The following is a 21,081-nucleotide window of genomic DNA, read 5'->3' on the forward strand; positions in this document are numbered from 1 at the left end:
AGTCCGCAAGCGAACTATACAAACCGAGCGACCGCCGCTTTTCGGTGAAATTAGGGGCAACTTTAGCGGATATAGTGTGTCACGTGGTCAGCGCAACGAATCCCCACGGACGTTTATTTCGGTCTCCTAGACCGGAGCCGCTATTTCCTTGAAATAGCTCCTCAATTATCTTCACGAGGCTGATTGGACCCCGTTCCAGACCCACTTCTTCTCAGAAAATCTGGTGGCGCCGGGAATCGAACCCGGACCTCTGGATCTATAGCCAGGATCTCTGGCCACTAGACCACAAAGCGCGGAATACTAAGACATACCGCAGGATACTAGATCCAGGCTTACAGGATTTCGAATACCAGAGTCTTCTGTGTTGTAACTTCTTGTAGCTCGGTAGAAGTGCACCGATGATTTGGAGGTAAGTGCTGCTTCCTTCTTCAGGGTCGAAGTGTAAGTCAAATAAGATACCAGAAAGAAGCAAGAGGCAAGCACCTTAATAACCAGGACGATGGATAAAGTCCGAAAACCCAATATCTCACTAAGCACCTTAAGCTTCGACCCTGAAGATGAAGGAGTGGTGAATTTCTGCTAAACTACACGGCGTCATGCCCCAAAATATCGTACTCTACATAATGACCTCTGGGAGAGCCGCAGACGCCACGCTACACATCTGTTCTCTTCAGAATGTCCGTCCTCAAGCAACATATAACAGCCGGGTTTCTGGACTTTGTCCATCGTCCAGTACTCCGACCACAACACGTTTCCGAACCGGGATGTCTTTCCATCCTCATGAAGAAAGGTGTGTAAGAAGCACCTGTTTATTTGGATACATTGGAAAGAGCTAATCTCAGTCACTGCATCAGTAATATACCCTGAAGAAGAGGCAGCATATTGCTCCGAAACATTTGTAAATATTGGCCACACCACACGATGTCACATTCCAACAGACAGGAAGCCTCAAGTGAAATACAGGAATACTACTGAGATAGCTCAGTCACTACAGTGACTGGACTATCAGCTGAAGCATTGTTTAACCGGGGTTCGAGTTCAGGCAGGGGTTGGAGACAATTGTTTTCTTTACGTCGTCCAAAACGATACGAGGGTTCTTTCCCTGGGAATAAAATGGCGAGAGCGTGAAGCTTCCACTCATCTTGATCAGCGTGCAGTGCCCCCGTACGTCTTTACGGTGTGCTTGTTAGTACAGAGACAAATGTACGTGTTACCGTGACGAAGTTTCGGTAGGAGGGAAGAGAACAATTCTGATAAATTAAATTAAACAAATTTGTAAAAAAAATAAAATAAAATAAAATAGACATCAGGCTCTCACAAAGGTGATATCGTGTAATCCGGCCTAAGTTTCCCGACGTTTCGGAGGAACGTATTGTGTCAGTTTGGGTAGCGCAGATAGCCCGACGTTTCGGAGGAAACTATCACTTTCATTTCCAGGGTCGAAAGTTAATTCAATTAAGAAGAAAATTTCAGAATCAGGAGGCTAACTGAGCCGGACTACACGGCGTCACATTATATAATTTTCAGAATAAAACGATTTTGAAATCCATAAACCGCTTATACTCCTCGTCATATCGAAGACAATGAGAAGGACATAAGCCACTTTTGACTGAGAGCCCTTACTCCACTCCACCTCTGCAGCAACACAGTCCTCCAGGAGGAGGTCTGTATCGATCAACGAGAGGAAACGAGAGAGACGGAGTTGGCCATAGGAGTGAGAGAAATGGGGATATAATAGTAGCTCTCTGTAGTACGGGGAGCAGGGGGAAGAGGAGAACCTAGAAAAAAGTAAGTAGGGTCTGTAGGAGGAGGTAAGGGAAAGAAGATCCACGGGCTAACAGGGGAAAAAGACGAGGTCTGTCCCCGCACTCGCAAGGCTACAGCCCGGCAAACACTGGAGGATGCGACGGGCTGGCACTCCACTCAATGCGACTGAACAAGTGAATCTTTTGTTTTGTTTTGTCCTCTCCTGTCTGAGAACTTAAAGATTAAATTATATACGTTCAAAATTATTATTTGTACATGTTCCTTTGTGTGGGTTTGAAATTTTGCCTTTCACGTTAGAATAAATTACGGGTGAAAATATAGTAAACCCTCGCTAATACGGATCGAAATATGAAAAATGCTGTTCAGAGTTGAGTCCGTACATGACATTTAGAAAGGCAGACGAGTCAATTGTCTGTTCAGACAAAACTTGACAGTTCCTTCAGACCTGCAGTATTGCTTTCGAAAACAAGTACAACTTCTAAGTCTTCTATTGTACTTATTATCAACACTGAATGGATAGATTGTATAATTATTGGAGTAAAAAAAAAAGTCTTCTATCGAAAAATACATTTCTTTAATCGTCACTACTTATATCATTAGACTGTCCGTTTATTTTTGTTCTAAGAATCTTTGTCTTTTAAAGCTACATTTTGCTTCACTAATCCGGATTATCACTTATTCCACCCTTAATTAACCCGGATTAGCGAGGGTTCCTTTACTTCCTTCCGGAATGTAACTCCTTAGGCCCCCCATACACACACAGTTTGGCCTCCAGTTCGGCCTGCACAGTTGAAGACTGAAAGGCAAAACTGACGTGTGTGGTGCGGCCTGCCTGCCAATCGTTTGGACTGTTGGCCTGTGGGAAACCTGTCAGTCCGTCAGTTCTGCCTGCAGGACCGTAGCACGTGACGTGTGTGACTCAACATTATAGGCTGGAAGACCGTGACTGTGGCATGAAGCCTGCCGCTTTATCTGCGCGTGTATGGGGAAGAAAGGGAGAGAGTAAACTGTCACAGTTTTGTCTGTAAGGTCGATCGGAAGGCCAAATTGTGTGTGTATGGGGGGCCTTACAGCATGCTAGTAGCTCATGGTCGCTTCGGAGTAACGTACTGCTTCCGTCTTCAGAGAAGAAGCCCGTAGTCAGTCGCTATAACGACTACGCTATCCCGTCTCTTACCATTACATAGTTCTCCTATATATATATAAGACGTAATGTAACGGTGAGATTAGATAAATGAGATTACACAATTCCTGGTTACGATAGCAACGAATTTTCAAACGTTAACACGTTGCAAAAACGTAGTTTATTTAGTATGTCACAAGCGAGCGAAAAGTAGTCTGTTTCGGTGTATCGTGACTATTATGTGAGTACTGACAATATGTTGACGTGAATGTGTGAGGCGTGGTGCCATGCATAAAGGAGCCGGTTACCGATTGAGTATGCATGGTACGAAAGCTTACATAGCAAATGATGAGATTTCCCGTTGATTTTTCAACGGGTGTTGCAGTATCAACAGGAGCGAAAAGGAAGAGAAAAATCAGTTACATGATCTAAAAATCATTCTGATCTATTTTCATTTTTCAGAACGCATCAGATACTCAACAGGATACACAATTAAATCAGAAGCGTGGAATAACTAACAAAACGAAAGAACGAGGGAAAAATATTTTGTGCATCGGTTTTGTGTGTCTTGTCCTGAATAAGACTCAAATTCACAAGCTGAACTGGCCATTCAAGACTTTAGAATTTCTATAAATAGAAAGGTAACCTCATAAGCCCCTTGGTCTTTTAAATTAGAGGGACACACAGACAGCAAGGGTATTTCGTAAGCTTCCCCTTATTTTTTCAAATTAAGAAAAGTAGGCTGTCCCTTTTCACCGCGGCATGGCACGTCCTCAGGCTGGGAATAGAGGAGACGGCCTCCAGCTCTGAATATATTGAATAAGCAGTCGCGGACAGTCGATAATGAGCGATCCTCCAGTTGGGGGGTTGGGTGCGGTGTTAACAACTCCTCACAGTGAAAATAAGGTTGTTATGAAATGTCACAAAGGGCCTTGGAGGTGGACTGGTTCGATCTGGCTCAGGATAGGAGCCAGTGGAGGGCTCTTGTGAACACGGTAATGAACCTTCCGGCTCCATAAGGTGTAGGTATGTTCTTGAGTAGCTGCACAATTGGAAGATTCTCGAGAAGGGCTTAGTTAGTTAGTTAGTTAGGCTAAACTACAGAACATGGCCATGTTAATGCTGCGAAAGGAAGCACGAGTAGAACTTCTTTCTAGATTTTGCATGAAGGAAGTTTAGCATCATTTCAAAAGACAAAGTTTAGGGAACGAGCGCAGTATGACGCACTGTTGTTACAACTGGGAGTGGTTTGACTACATCCGGGCCCGCCGGAAGAGCTTCCAGGCCGTGCTTCCTCTGGTGAGGTCAGGGAAAGGGGCAAGGGGCAGCGTTCCTACAGGTACAGAGGGACGGAGCTGCACCCTACCCACCAGGTGCCCGCTGGTCTTAGTGCTGAGTCCATGTACCGCTGAGCGCGACTATCACATTACGAAGATGCGCCCAACATTTCTGATGCGAGACGGTGGCGCTAATGGTCACAGCACAGCTCATCAGGACGGGACTACAGGCAGCAGCAGCAACATGACTGCTTCCACGTTATAACGAAAGCTGCCTGAATGTTCATCAAGAGACCGCAAGGGTTCGCCGTCACTATAGGTGCAGGGCGTCGGGGAGTCACCGGCGTACACCACAGTCTGGTCAGGGCTTGACGCCAAGACGACTCGGATATGTTGACGCAGCGGGCCGCAATGCATGCTGAGACCTCATGAAATTTATACCCCTTTCACTGGTTCACTCTTAACGTCAGCTTTGTCCTCCCTCAGCTTTGTCCTCCCTTACCGTAAGGAGTATATTTTTCTTTACGTAACTTCTTTTTATACCTTGATGACGGAACTAACAGTTTTCTCCAAAACGTTAGTAAATATCAAATTACATCGCGTCACATACCAGAGGAAAACAGGTTCTGAGACAGATAAGCCTATATTAATGTTCCTCTGAAAACCCACTCTGCGGTCCGAGAGTCACAAACGGTCCGCACCCAGTACCACAAGCTGGCTGCGGCATAAATACACTTGCATTTGTAATACGCAGAACCAACGCGGTACGCACGTAGCGAGTAACGTGTCCTATCACATGCAAGAGGAATACAAAGTTCTTGTTTGCTTTGGAGTGCACAAAGCAGAGAATCCCCCCACAAAATGCTCACGCGCGAGTTCGCTCCTACAGAGCAGCCCGCACTGCACAGCGAAACGGACGGTTGCATAACAGAAAGGTGCTTTCTTGTGTCGCCCTGGTGTGACGTGTCGCAAAGCTTACTTCAAGGAGCCATGAAAATAAATCCCACAGACCGCAGAATGAATCTTATTTCATAAGACCTGGATACCTCATATTGCGGAGAGGTTTAGAACTCCAGAATCTACATCACTGCCTGTCGCTTTGTGCTTCCTCACACCCAAAGCTGTTGCGGTCCTCTGGTTGATGCCTTATAGCTCGGGGAAGGTCTGACGTTTCGGAGGAACATATCGCCTTCATCTTCAGGATCGAACAGAAAGTCAAGCAATACACCAGAAGATGCACGCGGAATTTTTGACTTACTCTTTGACCCTGAAAATGGAGGTGATATGATCGTCCGAAACGTCAGGTTTATTCCGAACTACACAGCGTTATAAACCAGAATACAGTGGTCTTTACAGTTACCGCTGAGAGAATCTCAGATCCAACTTAATGAAGAGAATATGTGGAGTCAAAAGACGAGACGGGAACATGGCTGATGGAACAAGTAGCATTCAGAGTAAGAAAACAGAGAACTACATAGCCGATTCAATTTTGATCAGCAAATCTCAAGAGCATAGATCTGCAGAAAGACCTAGACGTAGATAAGCTAAGGTAAGGCTGTTCCTGTAACAGGCCGTAGAGGCCCATATTGTGACCTATCGACCCATTGCGAGGCAACGACTCAGTACACACGTTCAGCGAACACGCAATAATAGGAGCTGTGTTCTCTGTGGACCATGCTACAACGCGTTGCTAGGTAACACAACAATACTCGACAAGAGATGACGGTGTTTTCTATAGAGTCCGACCCGAGGCTATATAATGAGAGCCTACTGATAGCTAGACTAGATTACAGAATAGAGTCGTGGGAGTACAGGAGTTGTGGGAGTACAGAACAGTAGTCGGAAGAGAACTGGGTTGCGTCTTCGGAATTTGCAGCTGCAGGAAGGGGCAGGAAAGAAATCAGATTGTGTCATGAAGAAGTCATGTGCGAGTTGATGTGACGGTGAGACTTTGATAAATCCGTTGCCAGGATACGACTAGTGAAGACTGAGAATCCTAGGTAGTGTGCGACGGTGAACTGAAGGTGTGCAAAACAGTGATAGCTCTGTAACTGCCTGCAATCCCGAACTGTGTAAATGTATACATGTCAATAAATCGAATCCTCCAACCCAGAACTCGTTATTATCTGTAATTGAATCCCGGACACGTGACAATATTAAAACTGATCTGAAACGACTCGAGCCTGTGAATATGGGCTTGATTCATCGGGGTCCCGTTTCGAGGTTTTGTAAACACGCATTGATGCGCCTTCGGATTGTGTAGATGGCACAGAATTTGCTGATTTACTGAGCAACCATCAGCATCTCGAGAAGTGCAGAGGCTCCATGGGGTTCAAAAGGAAACTTGCATACGCTGACCCATGAAACTTGTTGTCTGGCTTCGAACCCCTGACGCCGTATCTCACACACACAGTCGGTTGGCCTCAAGATATAAATGCGGTCTAGACAAAGGCACTGAAAAGAAGTGGAGAGGAATTCTACAGATGTGGATACGCGCAGACAACCGTGAGAAAGCTGACTAGGCCAAGTCCGCAGTTTCTGAGCCAGCTCTGGCGAGACACACGGGAGGAAGCGAGCAGTTTCTTTTCAGCGCTCAATTCCTTATCGAATTGCACGCGGAGCGGCGGGCAGGAGACAAGCCAGAGGCGTGCATGGTGCCTTCCTAGGTAACTCAACTCCATCTTGCGCAGTTGGCAGCTCGTCTCCTCCCCTTTACCAGCTCTGCTACTTTCTACAAGGGCTAGAGAAAGAAGATGCAGGAGAAAAGGGCGAAATGAAGGAGAGAACTTCACCACACCGGCTGCTAACGCCGTACTGGTAGCATTCACCACAGACAGCCTGAGGCGTATCGGAAAGAAAAACAGTGAAACATCACCGCATTTTCAGAAAAATTCTGCTTTTCGTCCATTTTCCTTCCTTTTTTTCCCCCTCGTTTTCTCAATTAAAGGTAATGATAATAAATGAAAGAGTTCTTCGTGTTTGGATGGTGGTTTAAAACATGGGAGGAACTGTCATCAGATCAGATGTACACATTATTTTTTCTAGAGGAAACCAAACCTCAAGGGCTTCGTAAAATCTGAAAAATTATTGTTGTTTTAAGGAAGGTACTCAGATGTGAGTCCTCACAGGTCCAACAGCGCTAACCTCCAAATCATATGGGATAACCTGGGAAAACCTCATTATTTCTGGTAACATTCAGTTAATAAACTTTTAGGGATGAACATTTCTGTAAAATACTTCATTCGTGATTGTAAGTAAGGAGTATAGGCCCAATTTCAATTAATCGATTTGCAACATCCAACCCCAACCCCCCCCCCCAAAAAAAAGAAAATTAGTTGAAATCGTAGGCCTAACTGAAGGAAATTCTTAGCTAATATTTCAGATGGGTCCAGATACATATGCAGTTAACATTCCTGAACCACGAGAGACTACATAACTCGTCAGTTGGTAAGATGTCATTACGTCATCTAAGAATCAATCTGTAGTGAATCTTGGGAGACTGGGGAAAACCAAGCAAGTGTGCTCTCAGTCAATTCATCCTCCCCCCCACTATTCCGGCCTATACTAGCCTATATTAGCAGCCGTAATGCCTTTAAATGTACTGTAACGTGTAGAGCCGTTGCTATGTAACGGCCGCCAGATAGGCGGATATACCAGAGCCATGTCTAGACAACGGCTCGGTAAAGACGTTCCCGTGGCAAGAGACACGAACGCAACAATGGTACAGCAAACGAGGAAAGGTGTTTTCTGCGTGGTGCGTGCCGAGACATTATAACCGGGATTGTCAGATTGTGAAGACAATACTTTATATGTGATAGTTGGAGTGTGTAATACAGTGAGACTGTTAGAGTTCCTATGTCAAAATCCGTTGCCAGGAAACGGCTAGTCATGACTAATAGACTGAGGACACTAGTCTGTGTGTGAGTGATCTGTAGAGTGTAGGCACGAGTCGTGTGTATAAGTGGGCAATAAATCGAGTCACCGATCCAAACCCCGTCTATAGTCACTCTGCACTACGTGACAGTATTGCAACCGTCCTGACGACTGTAATCTTCAGCGGATAGAGGGCAGTTCAGTATTCAGTATTCAGTATTGAGGGGGTGGGCTCCCCATGCACTTAGACCAGTTATTGGTCCATTGTGCGTCCCCCTTTTAATTTCTACTGTCTCCAAACCCTACCGGTACTGGTGCTTACTATCAGCCCCTTTCTGCCAGCGAGGTTCCAACCTTCTACTGGCAGTGGTATCTAATAGTTAGTTCCTGTCTGTCAGAGAGGTCCCCCCTCCTCTGGCAGTGGTACCTAATACTTCCCCCATCCACCGGAGGCATTGGAAACTACTTTGGGCGGGAAATTTTTGGCCAAATTTAGCTTAGAGGTCTCCCAGAGACATGAGGTTCTTTTACGTGCCGTAAATCTACGACACGGGACTCACGGCTTAAAGTCCCTCCCAGAGGACTTGTTCTCTGAATTTTTCCGCCCTTAAAAATTCCACGACCTCTGCCGGGTTTGAACCCGCGTACCTTGACTCATGAGGTGGGAACGTTACCCCTAGACTACGGAGGCCGCTTATAGAGGGCAGTTACATAACCTATCAGTCTATCGTGCGTCGTGGTCTGGATAGAACGTGTAGGGCCCAGGAAATCCTCCGTCACATCTCAGCATGAGTGTAGGGCGCTAAGCAACCAGGCGCCCTATCGCCGCCTGACAGTGACCTCATAATACACAACTCCTCTCTCTCTCTCTCTCTATGGCACTGCAGCCCTTTTTGTTGGACCCTAGCCGCTTTTCCAATTTCTTAATCCTATACACAGTCGGCAGGATTCCTTGGTTGGGGTATCAGCCCGTCGCAAGGCCACTACCTACGCACGTAACAACACAAACACAGACTAAATGCATAGAGACATCCATGCCGTGAGTGGGATTCGAACTCACGATCCCAGCGTTCGAGAGAGCGAAGACATTGGTCGTACGACGTCCGTACGGTTCATGTCGCATCAAGAAGTAGAATATAAAGTGTAGTCTTATCTTTCAAACGTGACGACATGCGACATCTGCCTAAGAGAGTCGGAGAGCAAAGAAATGTATTTGGTCGCTCTAGTGGGAAAAGGAGGTCGTACGGAAAATAAGACATTTTTCCGTACTACCGATGTCGCTGTGTGTTCCTAGCCTTTGACCGCGCGACAACTGTGATTGACATACGCGACTCTATACTCGTTTTGCACATTAAATTGACTGATATAATAGTTTCCAGCCTTGTATTATGAACTCTGCAGATTTATGGGTGAATGCTAATGTTTCGGAAGATGCTGCTGCATATATCTTCAGGGTATAAGTTGGTAGCCAGAACCAAGAGATTACACACATGTAGGATCACAATATGAAACCAAAGTGAGGTACAGTCTTCTGGCTGGAGTTTCCCTCCTCGATATAAATGGAAGATCGCTTGAAGATGAAGCTTGCCCACAGATGACAAACGGTCTGGATTAGAGAGAGTCCCCAGTTTGCTGACCGGCGCAGATAAACATCGGGAGATGTGAGACGCGGCTGCCTCGTTCAGCCTTGTCGCCGCCTCCGCCGCCGTGGCCCCTCGTGACACTCTCTCTCTCTCTCTCCTCCGCACACGCACGCACGCACACACACACACACATCGGCACCAGACAGGGGTGTCAATCGTACCACTTTACGCCGGCTTTCGGACTGATATGAAAATTCTACGTCTGTTCATCGTGAATCGGGAGCCAGAATAGCTCAGTCGGTATAGCGACTGGCTACACGCTCGACGTCGGTGTCGGAGTTCGAGTCCCGGTAGGTTCAAGAATTTTCTCTTCTTCACGTCATCCAGATCGGCTCTGGGGTCCACCCAACCTTCTATCCAATTGATACCGGGGGTAAAGCAGCAGGAGGGTGAAGCTTACCACTCACCTCCAGCTAGTGTCGAGGTCAAGAAAATGTGGATCTACACATCCTTTCCCCCATACGCCTTCATAGCATAGTGCTTAATTAGTTGAGCACAGGGACAGCTTTACCTTGTTTAACTTTTCCATCGTGAATCACGAAAGAATTTCACGAAACTTCTTGTCGGGTGGCCGCGCTGTCTGCTACATGTTAGACACAGACGTGTCACTAGCGAGACGTCATCAAGTGAAACACTGGATACTGAGACAATGACATCATCGGGTTCTATAGATCATCATTATCATCGTTATTATGAGTTCTTTGCGGAAGGAACAAGAACATAACGCAGACTGGGATGTTCACGTCTGTCCGGCCGTTTCGATACGAGCAACGCCAGATTTTGACGAAGTTCGGTATGAACCGAGGTGGGGGGGGGCGAACATTAAATTCATAGTTTCCAGTTTTCTACAACTGGTAACAGCTGCGTGGCAGTGGCACGGATTTTTGGGCGATAGGAACGCTACAGTAATTACTGATATGCGGTAACCATGGAAACCATAAAGAGTATATTGACGACAGTAATAATAGGAACCGTGGAACACGACAAGAGTCATATTAGTGATTAAATAGATGTGTACTCCATCTCCTATGGGAAAGAGGTTGAGTCATCGTCAGTTATTGAAGAAGACCATAAAGTCGAAAATAGAAACTTACTAGGTTTTGTAAGATTTGGGGTTTTCACGGTGGTGACTACGAAGAAAGCAGTCTTCTGGGATGTGGTGCCGTGTATATATTGCGTTATCCGACGATTCGGAGGAACGTATCGCCTCCATCTTCAGGGAAGAAGAAAAAAGAAGAAAATCCACAAAAGAAGAACCAGCGTGAGCAGGTGCAAATAGCCTATAGTCTGAAGATGGAGGAAATACGTTCCTCCGAAACGTCGGTTAACACAATATCTACACGGCGTCACATCCCAGAAGACTGGTTTCTTCTTACTAGGTTTTATTTTCAACATATTTCCCGTGTTCATCAGCCGGTGGGAAATTCGAACATATTTTACAAGGGACTTTTCTTCCATAAAGTTTATGTAGAGAAAGTAGGACGTAACGCTGGTTGGTAGAGTAGGGCTTCTGAATAGAATGGTACCTCCTGTGTACCTCCCCGACAAGGCAGACGCCGACGGCACGGTATGGCGCCCATTTCTCCTGGACCAGCAGCGCAAGTTCCACAAAGATCTCCGTGCAATTTCTTTTGTCTATGTCTATAGAAGCCCCGATCATGTGACGGAACAAAGACGGAAGCTCACAGAACTGTTTCTGTACAGTGCAGAGGCAACGCATCCAACAAAACATTCGAAAGGTTACGACAGAAACTGAAATTAGTGGCATCCTTATGGTGTCTGGTAGAGGGCACGCCTGAGGTCTCTGATGGTGACCCAGCAGCCTTTCAGTTTGTTCAGTACTTGAAATAGATTCCAGTTTGTTCTGTAGTTCTTACGGTCCCATGAGTGGAGTACCATATAACAGCGAATGGAAGTAACACAAAAACAGACTGCAAGTAACAATGGAAGTTCTTGGCATATTTGTGCGTTTTTTTACAGAACATTTAGTTCTCTATGAACACATCCCGTGACGAGTCCCCACTCACAGTTTGCATGAAGCCAAAATTTGATATATATATGGCACACGACTTTGGATTTGTGCTGGTGTTGCAAAAACGGGCACTTCATATAGATAAAGTTCCGTCAGAGGAACCAAAGATACCAAAGAGTAGTACACACTTCCCTCACATTACGAAAGTCTGCATTAAGAGGCTTCTCTGATACCATCTCTTTGTTATGAAGTGCAGACCCTCGGCTCGGCTCGGCTCGGCTCGGCTCGNTCCATAAATTCCCACAAAATGAACTTCGATTCATGCCCAGAGCCGTAGAATTCATGAGAAAAGGAAATGAATTCAGGAAAAATGTCCGCGTTCCAATTGTTCTTTAAAGTATGAGTTTCCGTCAAAAAATTTTAGTACTATTTCTACAGCACAATAGGGCATCCAGTGGTAATAACATAATTTAATGTGTTTCCAATGCCTATATATTTTGTTTCTGGCATTAAAATCGCCCACTTAATTTCCCTTTTGTGATTTTGTTATTCGAGAATGTACCCTCCAACTGTAACAATGCCCTTCTGGCTGGCAGGAAGGCAAAATTGTTGTTTGCGCTACGACATAGGTTCTGCGCTGTCAACGTGAAGGGGAGAGCCAGGAATCTGCATGGCCTTAATAAACCTGTGATTTCTTACAATGAAGGGAATGAAATAGCCCAATCTCCACTTCCTCCTAGCGCCTCGCAATCTGCATTTCCAGCAATGTCAAACAGAAGTAGAGATATCCTTCTATCAGGCCGTGCAGGGCCATGGGGCTCCCACATCTTATAAACAATCGGCTCACAGATGGCGGCGAGTTTGTCAGCCTCACGCGCTGGTCGGCCGCCATTTACCCCCAGGAAGATTCCTTTGCTCATTTCTGTTAGAGGCTGAGTCAATCCCAGGACCATAGTGAGGCTGGAAAGATTAGGCTAATTGAAAAATGCAATGACTTCATCGGGATTCGAAACAGCGACCTTCCTGCTTGTAGCATAGTGCCTCAACCAACTACGCTACCGCGTGACCTCAGCAACATCAAGTGTGCAAGCAGAAGGAAGGAAAGTGCTCGTCCAGAAAACCTCCCTCCAAATGGCAATACAGCAGAAGACTGTAGTGATTATTTTGCAATAATTTCACGTTCATTTTCATGTGTGGTTTGATCCTTGAGTGTGTTACTGTTAAAATAAATGTGCTAGATTCTACCTTGGACCCTACTTACTTTTATTTATAATTTTCAATGATTTACAAAAGAGTAACAATTCTCAGGAATACTTGTAAGAATCACGGAGGCATATCAACTACTCCACGTGTTTCTGGACACTGCTATAACACACAACTCTTCGGAGACTGCTTTCTGTCTCCGTCTTCAGCTGGAGCCTATCCAGTTCGGCCCAATCGCTAGAGGGAGACAGAGAGAGAAAGCAGTCTCCGAAACGTTGTGCTTTTTTAACAGGACGACGGATAATGTCCAGAAACACAATAATTGTATTAAATACAATCGTCACAAACTTTTATATCTTACTTACTCCACGTGGCATGACAAAGAAACTGAAAGGAACTAGAGAATCTGTGGAATTTTACCTCCACGCACCAATATTCCTTCATGACGTGGCGTTTACGCAAAAGGAAAAATTGAAGGTAGGCCGCACACCGGCATGCGTCAAGACATGTAACATGTCTACAATATGACGCAAAGAAAGGAGCACAGTTGAAACGAATGAGATTATGAAAACCGCCGCACACCGGTCTGAGTCATGATTCTGACATCAGCTTCATGCCGACGAATCACGAATGAAGCAAGACTGCGTCTTTGGTCTCAGGTCTTGATGATTGCCTTTACGCAGCTGGTGTGCGGCCACCCTAAGACTTCGTGGTCTCGCTGCCTCTAGTACAATGAACTGTTCTCGGACAGTCGGTGGGGAATGCGTCGTGAAGAGAATCGCTTTCCCTGGGACAGTCTGCAAGGAAGGGTTTTCCTTTACGTGCCTTATCGTTACAAACCGGTTCAAGTACAGTGTCTACATATTTCTGGGTTACTTCAGCCATATTTGTATATACAGTTTCTCGTCGCAATTTCATGAATGGCTCATTGAAGCACACAATTTGTTGAAGGGGCCGACCCCTCCTCGCCCCTTGTCAGGATGTCACGGCACGCGGCGATTCTTAAATAAATGACATACAGCAGATCTTCCCCTTCCTCGCGCAATTCATTATCATCTTATTCATTCGCATTAAATTAATTACACACGCTCTGTTGAAGCATATGTACATGGTACGGAACCCACAAGACTTCCAACCGAGTCTGCCACTGGATCCCACAGGGCTACTGAGCCACTTAAATCCAATTAACATCTTTACATTTCCTTAAGATCCATTTTAACATTATAGGACTGGGTCTCTCTTGCGTCCATTTTCAATTCCTTTCCCAGACACAGGATATTAAGCCGTTCACCGTGTTCCACGGCGTCCAGACCGGCCCTGGGGCTCACCCAGCCTCCTAGACAGTGGGTATCAGGTGTTCTTCCACGGGGGCAAAGCGGCAGGGGCGTGAAGCTGACAGTTCAACTACATCTAGTGCCGAGGTCAAGAAAGGTAGAGCGATAGCTCCACTCCCCTATACGCCTTCATGGCATAGTGTCTACCTGATTAAGCACAGGGACAACTTTACTTTACCATGCATTGGAGGATGAGGATTCAAATGGCTGAGGACAGGGTCCAGTGTTGAACTTGCCTCCCGTACAAGACAAACTGGCGAAGTTAGAGCTTCTCTGGTCAAGTGCAATCAGCTGACAGTACTAACAGAGGAATATAAAGCTCAAGTTTATATTAATTTTTGGTTATTTATTTAACAACGCTGTCAGTAACGAGAACATACAGCGTCGGTACATATTTTCCTGTAGCCCATTTACCGAACGTCGGGCTGGCATCTTTCGTACTCGTGAGGTAATGAGTTCGATTTTCTGTTTGTTGACCAGCTACCATAAAGAATTTATCTTAGCTTCTTCCATTAAGGGAGAATGGTACTCTGGTACCGCTTGCTTCCAGATCTTCACCAATTATTTATTCCCAATCAACATACGGATCGACACCACGTGACCCGTGAGTTCATCTCACAGCTAATTAATTTAAATTCTGTTACTTTGCCCCTTTTGTGCCCTTTCATTCTCTTCAGCCTCTGTTCTTACATCTGAGGAAGCAAACTTACCACTGCCTACATTTTCACCAGTCATAATTTGATGATCACCGATCACAGTGGCCGCGCGGTCTAAGGCATGAACTGTCTTCGTTCGCTCGAACGCTGAAATCGTGGGTTCGAATGCAAATGAAGGCATGAATGTCTGTATTGTGTTGTTTGGCGTGTAGGTAGCGGCCTTGCGACGGGCTGATCCCCCGTCAAATGAATCCTACTGACTGCGTATAGGATAAAGAAACTGAAAAAGCGGCCAAGGCCCAAGAAAGGGCTGTAGAGCCATAATAATAATTTGATGATCACTTTCTAATGAACTGCAGTCGAAAACAGTCTGGTATAAGCAAACTGAAATCAACGAATGCTTGCACAGTGTCTTGCGGCCAATCCAACGACCTGCAACTGGATACTGTTCTACCGCTCTACGGAGATGTCACTAGCATCTGCGCGGGAGCTGACGCTTAAGCGACTCGGCATGAAGGTCATGCTTTCCTCTCGCTGATGAATTCGAAACTGGGAGCGAATATGTAAGGGACTATGATGGGTTATGACGCCGTGTAGGATCACACACGGATACCAAGTTTTCCGGTCTAAATATTGCTTCTGTCTTCAGGGTGGAACTGGGAGACTGCATGTTCGCCTCAAACTTTCGTATGCACTTTACAGTACTACACGGCGGTCACACACTGCTCAGAAGATAAGCCTCCATGAAAATCCTGAAATGTATACGCAAATTGTACAGTAAGTTTCCTTTGAGGTAATTCATCGGGAAGTGTCACTTTCCCCGCATTCTCCCGTATTGCTGTCTAGTCATACATGTGATCGAATGATGCACAGAGGCCGATGTTTAACGCCATATCCCATGCACACTGTGTATATATAGTCAATCGTAAACTCTCTCCTTTATATTTCATACTATAATCTTTCCAGCCGCACTATGGCCCTGGGGTCGACTCAACCTCCAACAGAAATGAGTACCAGGAATCTTCCTGGGGGTGAAGGGCGGCCGGCGCTTAAGGCTGACAACCTTACCGCCAGATTCCTGGTACTCATTTCTGTAAGAGACTGAGTCGACCCCAGGGCCACAGTGCGGCTAGAAGGAATAGGTCAACTTAAAAATCCAATGACCTCATCGGGACTCGAATCCGCGACCTTCCGGCTTGTAGCATAGCCCCTCAACCAACTACGCTATCGCGTGCACCTCGAATGATAGGATGACAGTGAACAAGGTAAGGGACTGTGAAAGGAAATGGCCGTGGCATATTTAACGCAGTAACCTAAAAGTTTACCTGGAAGGACTGAGAGACGCCATTAGGTCTCAGTCTGGGCTCTCGGTGTCCAAACATCTCCCTAATATAAGTGAGTGAGCTGGCTCGGTCAGTAAACTTGCTACTTGATTGCAAACTGGCCTAAAGATATTGTGGCATGTAGACCCGTTGCTAAGTAACGACTTTATGAACAACACCCACTGCTAGGCAATGACAGCGGAATAAGTAAATATACGACAGCCGTTGTTGAGTAACGTCTTCGAAAACAAACATGTTCTCACGGCAAAAGTTGAATTACAACAATGAGAAACAATGTTTTCTCTGCGGTCCGTGTCGAGATGTTATACGCGGGACAAATTGGGAGCTGTGGGTAGTTGATTTCAATCAATCAGAAATGGAGGAGGTTGGTGTAAGATGGTCTCCAGCCTGGGAGTCAGTTGTGAGATATTCGGCATTGTTAGGATCCATTACCAGGAAACGGTCAGTGAAAACAGACTGAGAAGGTTTAGCGTGTGCTCTAGTGATTTGTAAGCTGTGTACATTAGCGATAGCGCTATAGTTACTTATCTAAGATCTTTAAATGGTCAATAAATGTAATCACCAATCCAAAGCCCTTCTATAGTCACTTCAAAAAATCATAACAATATTATAAAATTTGCTCAGTTTTATGTCTTGTTTCCATAAACTGTAGGAAGACGACAGGTATCTGAAGTTTCCCTGGATGAAAGAATTGGCTACTTCCACCATCTACCGGCCAATCATCGAACCTGCAGGAATCTTACCTGTAGAATCTACGAAGTTACTTTCCCGGTGACATGTGTTCATAAAACTTCTGAAAATAGAAACATTTTCTTAGTTTTGAATAAACAAGTGGATGAAGACTCATTCTGTCACCACGGTTCCCATGCGTTTACACCCCTGGGTGTAGCCTCTATCTCCTCCTCCAGCCCAACTTACCCTTTAAACTTATCTTGTCCTTCTCTTCCGACTGTCCTGCTTGCCCGCGGAAGAAGAAGCGGACTCAGCTCCCTCCCACAGCGGCAAGTTGTGGTACTACTCCGAACTGGACCTTGATCCTCAGCCAAGAGACTGATATTATATGTTCGAAAAACATTTGCTCCTACTGCAGAAGGGATGTTAGAGATTTTTAATTTATTCTTCATTCTGCGTTTATTTAACGCGTTTTCAACTGCTTAGATTGTAACATACTACCGGAACCGGAAAGAGATACAATTAGTCTACTAGCGTCTTTGTAAGTGTTCTGAAGGATACAGTCGTGGCCTATTTTAACTTACTACAGCGAATTTATCATGAAGAAATTGAGCAGACTCAGGAAAAAAACTTGTCATAACAGGTGAGATTTGAATTGCAAGATCACACAACAACACGCAGGAGATCCAACTAAACGTCAATGTTTGGAATAAAAAGCTCTTAACCTCTGAAATATGATATTATTCTACATAATGTCAGATAATCCAGATTCTACTCAACATACTCCTACAGCATATTGCATCTAGTCATAAGATATTGTCACGTGATAGTGACTCTCGATAGGGTTTCTGCATTGGCGATTAGATTTAGTGACTACTTACTTCGTACATATCATAACTACAAGTAACTATGGTGCTATCGCTAACGTCTACAAGTCACAAATCACCACAAAATCAGTTAAAGTCTCCTTCAGCATGCTGTGTCTTCACCAGCCGTTCCCTGGCAACGGCTTTTAGCAGTGGAGATTCTTCAGCTTCACATGCTCAAGTCCTATCCTCATTTCTAACTGTCTAACTGTCGTATTTTCCTCACAGGCTGCAGTAGAAAACTGACTCGGTTGCCCCAAATGCCTTCCTTATAACATATACAAAAGACAGACCCGTCCTCTCGTCAGAGAGAGAGCTCCCCACATCAACAAACCCACAACTGTCTGATAGTATAATAAAAAATGGCCGTAAGCCCCAGACGGGTGCTTTGTTCCAAGACAGACTGGCCGACTGACCGTCGGTCGTAATATAAGACTCAGACTCGAGAGTTCGATTCATTCGTGCATTGATTCATTAGTTCATTAGTTCACTGTTCATCTGTGGAGTGTTAACCAGCGGACAGTGGAAGCTGAAATGTGACCGATTCATAAATCAGAACCAAGCCAGTCACAGTGGAAGAGAGGACACTCGTAGTCCTGTAAGGAATGGAGCGAGTCTTAGGCAGCCATTGATTGTGAGCTGCTATAACTGATCGTAATTAAGAGAGACTGTAATATAAGTGTCAATAAATCCAATCGTGCCGGTCACGGTAGCTGAGCGGTCTAAGGCATGTACTGTCTTCGCTCGCTTGGAAACCGGGATCGTGGGTTCGAATCCCACTCAGGGCATGGATGTTTAGTTAGTGTGTATGCGTTTTTCTGTGGTTGTGTACAGGTAGAGGCGTTGCGACGAGCTGATCACCCGCCCAAGGAGTCCTACCGAATGTGTAAGATCAAGAAAAACTGAAGTGAACGGAAGTTCATGGAGGTAGGCCTAGGCCCACTGGGGCTGTAGTGCCAAGGAAAAAATAAATAAATCCAATCCAGAATATGTTATTATTAGTCACGGAGCCCCGGACACGTGACAATATATTAATCACTGTCTACTAAAAATTAAAAGTGATTCAGATACGTAATTCGTAATATAAGTTTCACTTTCATAATAACATTCAATTACAAAGGAAAATTTTTATAGTGTTTTGAGTGTTATTTTGCGTCATTGTCAGAGTCTAGATTACAGTGTCGATAGATATAGCGACTGATGATCTAACCGAGGAACTATCCGGGAATTTTCCTGGAGAAACTTAAAAAAAATATATATATATATATATATGAAAAACCTAAGTCAGTATAGCTGTTGTCAAAATTGAGATTCTAAAAGAGCACCTCCAGATGACGAGTCTAGCGCGTCATCGCTATGTCAACTCCCTCGATATTTTGGTCATGAAGGGGACATACCCGATACGCGAATCTCCGTAACAAAAAGTTTCAGACATCAAAGAAAGGTCCGAAAATCCTACACATGTTACTGGGATCGGGCACTGGGCATGGGCGGTTCCAGTCTTTAAAAGTCAGAAGTGCAGTGTTGCCACAGTTCAGTTCCCTTAATGTTCTGGGAGATACACTGATGTAGGTGGACAGTCTCTAAGGCAGTCAACAAGACAGGCTGAGAATAAAACAAGAAATAGGAACAGCTCGTGAAAATGTGCCCCAGATGGGTGCTTGGCACCAAGACAGACCGGCCGAATGACCGTCGGTAGTAATATAACTTTGACTTTCACTTGGTCTGAGAGTTGCAGTTGAGAGAAGTGAGAAGTTGGTAGCTGAGGCCGTGGATAGTTCGGGAACCCAGAGGAAGGGGAACGCCCGGCATTGAAACCGATACCAAGCAACGGCTAGTGAAGACTGAGAAGATATCATGTGTGTGTAGTTGCAGTGATCTTTGAAGTAACTCACTGAGATTGTTGTAGTTGTTTGTAGTTACGAGTGTAAGTGTCCAATAAATTCGATCACGGATCTAAACCCCCGTCTATTTTTTTTAATTCGCTTAGTGGGGAGTGGAGTCCAACTTGGTCCACTCGGCACGGCGGCCCACTGATTGGCCTATTGTATCGTGCTTCGGGTGATTATGATGATGGAGAATTTGGTGGAATGAAGATTGGCAGGGGAAATCGAAGTACTCGAAGAAAACCCGCACCAGCGCCACTTTGTCCACCACAAATCCCACTTGACCAGGCCCGGGATCGAACCCGGGCTGCCGCGGTGGGAAGCCAGTGACTAACCGCTTGAGCTATGGCGCGGCCCAGCCCCCGTCTGTAATCACAATATTCCGAGAAGGATACTTCCGGACGGTTTATGTACACGACAACTGCTTCCTTGCTTGATCAGTCTGTGCACTGCATATACCCGGCCTGCTGTTCGGAAGGACGGGCAGGTGACTGCGGCTCTCAGCCAGTCTCTTTGCGCACGGAATGTAACATTTTGCGGAATCTTCTCTGATAGAACTGACCACCTGAAATGTTTAGAAGTTCGTGTTTTGGTAGCAGAGTGTTTGTGTGATCTGCCCCTCTTTCTGTATTTTTGCTGCATTGCTAAAGGCTGTTTTTTTTTCTGGATGGGGCGCCAAGGTGGATGTACATAGAAGCATGTGTTTAGACGTTCCGTGCCAGTGGAAGTTCCAGGAGTATAATGTTTGGAACACGAAGATTAACAAAGATTTTCTACACTAAGTCTATACTGAACCCCAAGCGAGGGCAGAAATTGCCAACAGCACAGAGCGAATGTATATACTTCAGCTTGTTAAAACAAAGCCAGCAGGATATACTTTGTTATCTATCTCTCTATCTCTGTCTGTCTCTCTATCTATCTGTCTGTCTATCTATCTAAACATTTTTTTTTCTTGGCACGACAGCCCCAGTGGGCCTAGGCCTACCTCCATGAACTTCTCCGTTCACTTCGGTTTTTCTAGATCTTACACATACGGTAGGACTCCTTGGGAGGGTGATCAGCTCGTCGCAAGGCCTCTACCTGTAGACATGTTGTATATGCGTTATTGTTGTATAAGAACTGTTTCATTTGGTAAAGGTATTGTATACGCTATGTTACTTCATTTGCATTTACTCTTAATATGTTATTTCATTAGCATTTAATTTTAATAGAAATGTAACAGAAATGGTAGCGACACAGGAGGACGAAAGTATGCAGTCGAGATAACCAAGGGGGTCAGACGCGTGACCTCCGTCTCACGCAGCTGTGGCTGCTAAAAAGCACGTAACATAGGGTACAGGGAGAGAAGCCCACACAAAAAAGAGGCCAGACATAAGCAAGCAAACTAAGAGAGCCCTGCTCTGAAATATTCCTTACGACTGGTGTGTTATTAAAACAAAGAATGTAGGCAGTCTGATGCAGACGGA

At 45.3% G+C, this 21,081-nt stretch overlaps 1 protein-coding gene across 1 annotated transcript in view; it reads right to left on the bottom strand.

Annotated features, from left to right (window-relative positions):
• Positions 1-21,081, bottom strand: part of LOC111861826 (nucleolar protein 4) — a 586,825-nt gene that overhangs the window by 244,536 nt on the left and 321,208 nt on the right. The gene's annotated exons all lie outside the window — the stretch shown is intronic.

This window comes from Cryptotermes secundus, unplaced genomic scaffold (assembly GCF_002891405.2).
Source record: "Cryptotermes secundus unplaced genomic scaffold, Csec_1.0 scaffold756, whole genome shotgun sequence".
Lineage (NCBI taxonomy): Eukaryota > Metazoa > Arthropoda > Insecta > Blattodea > Kalotermitidae > Cryptotermes > Cryptotermes secundus.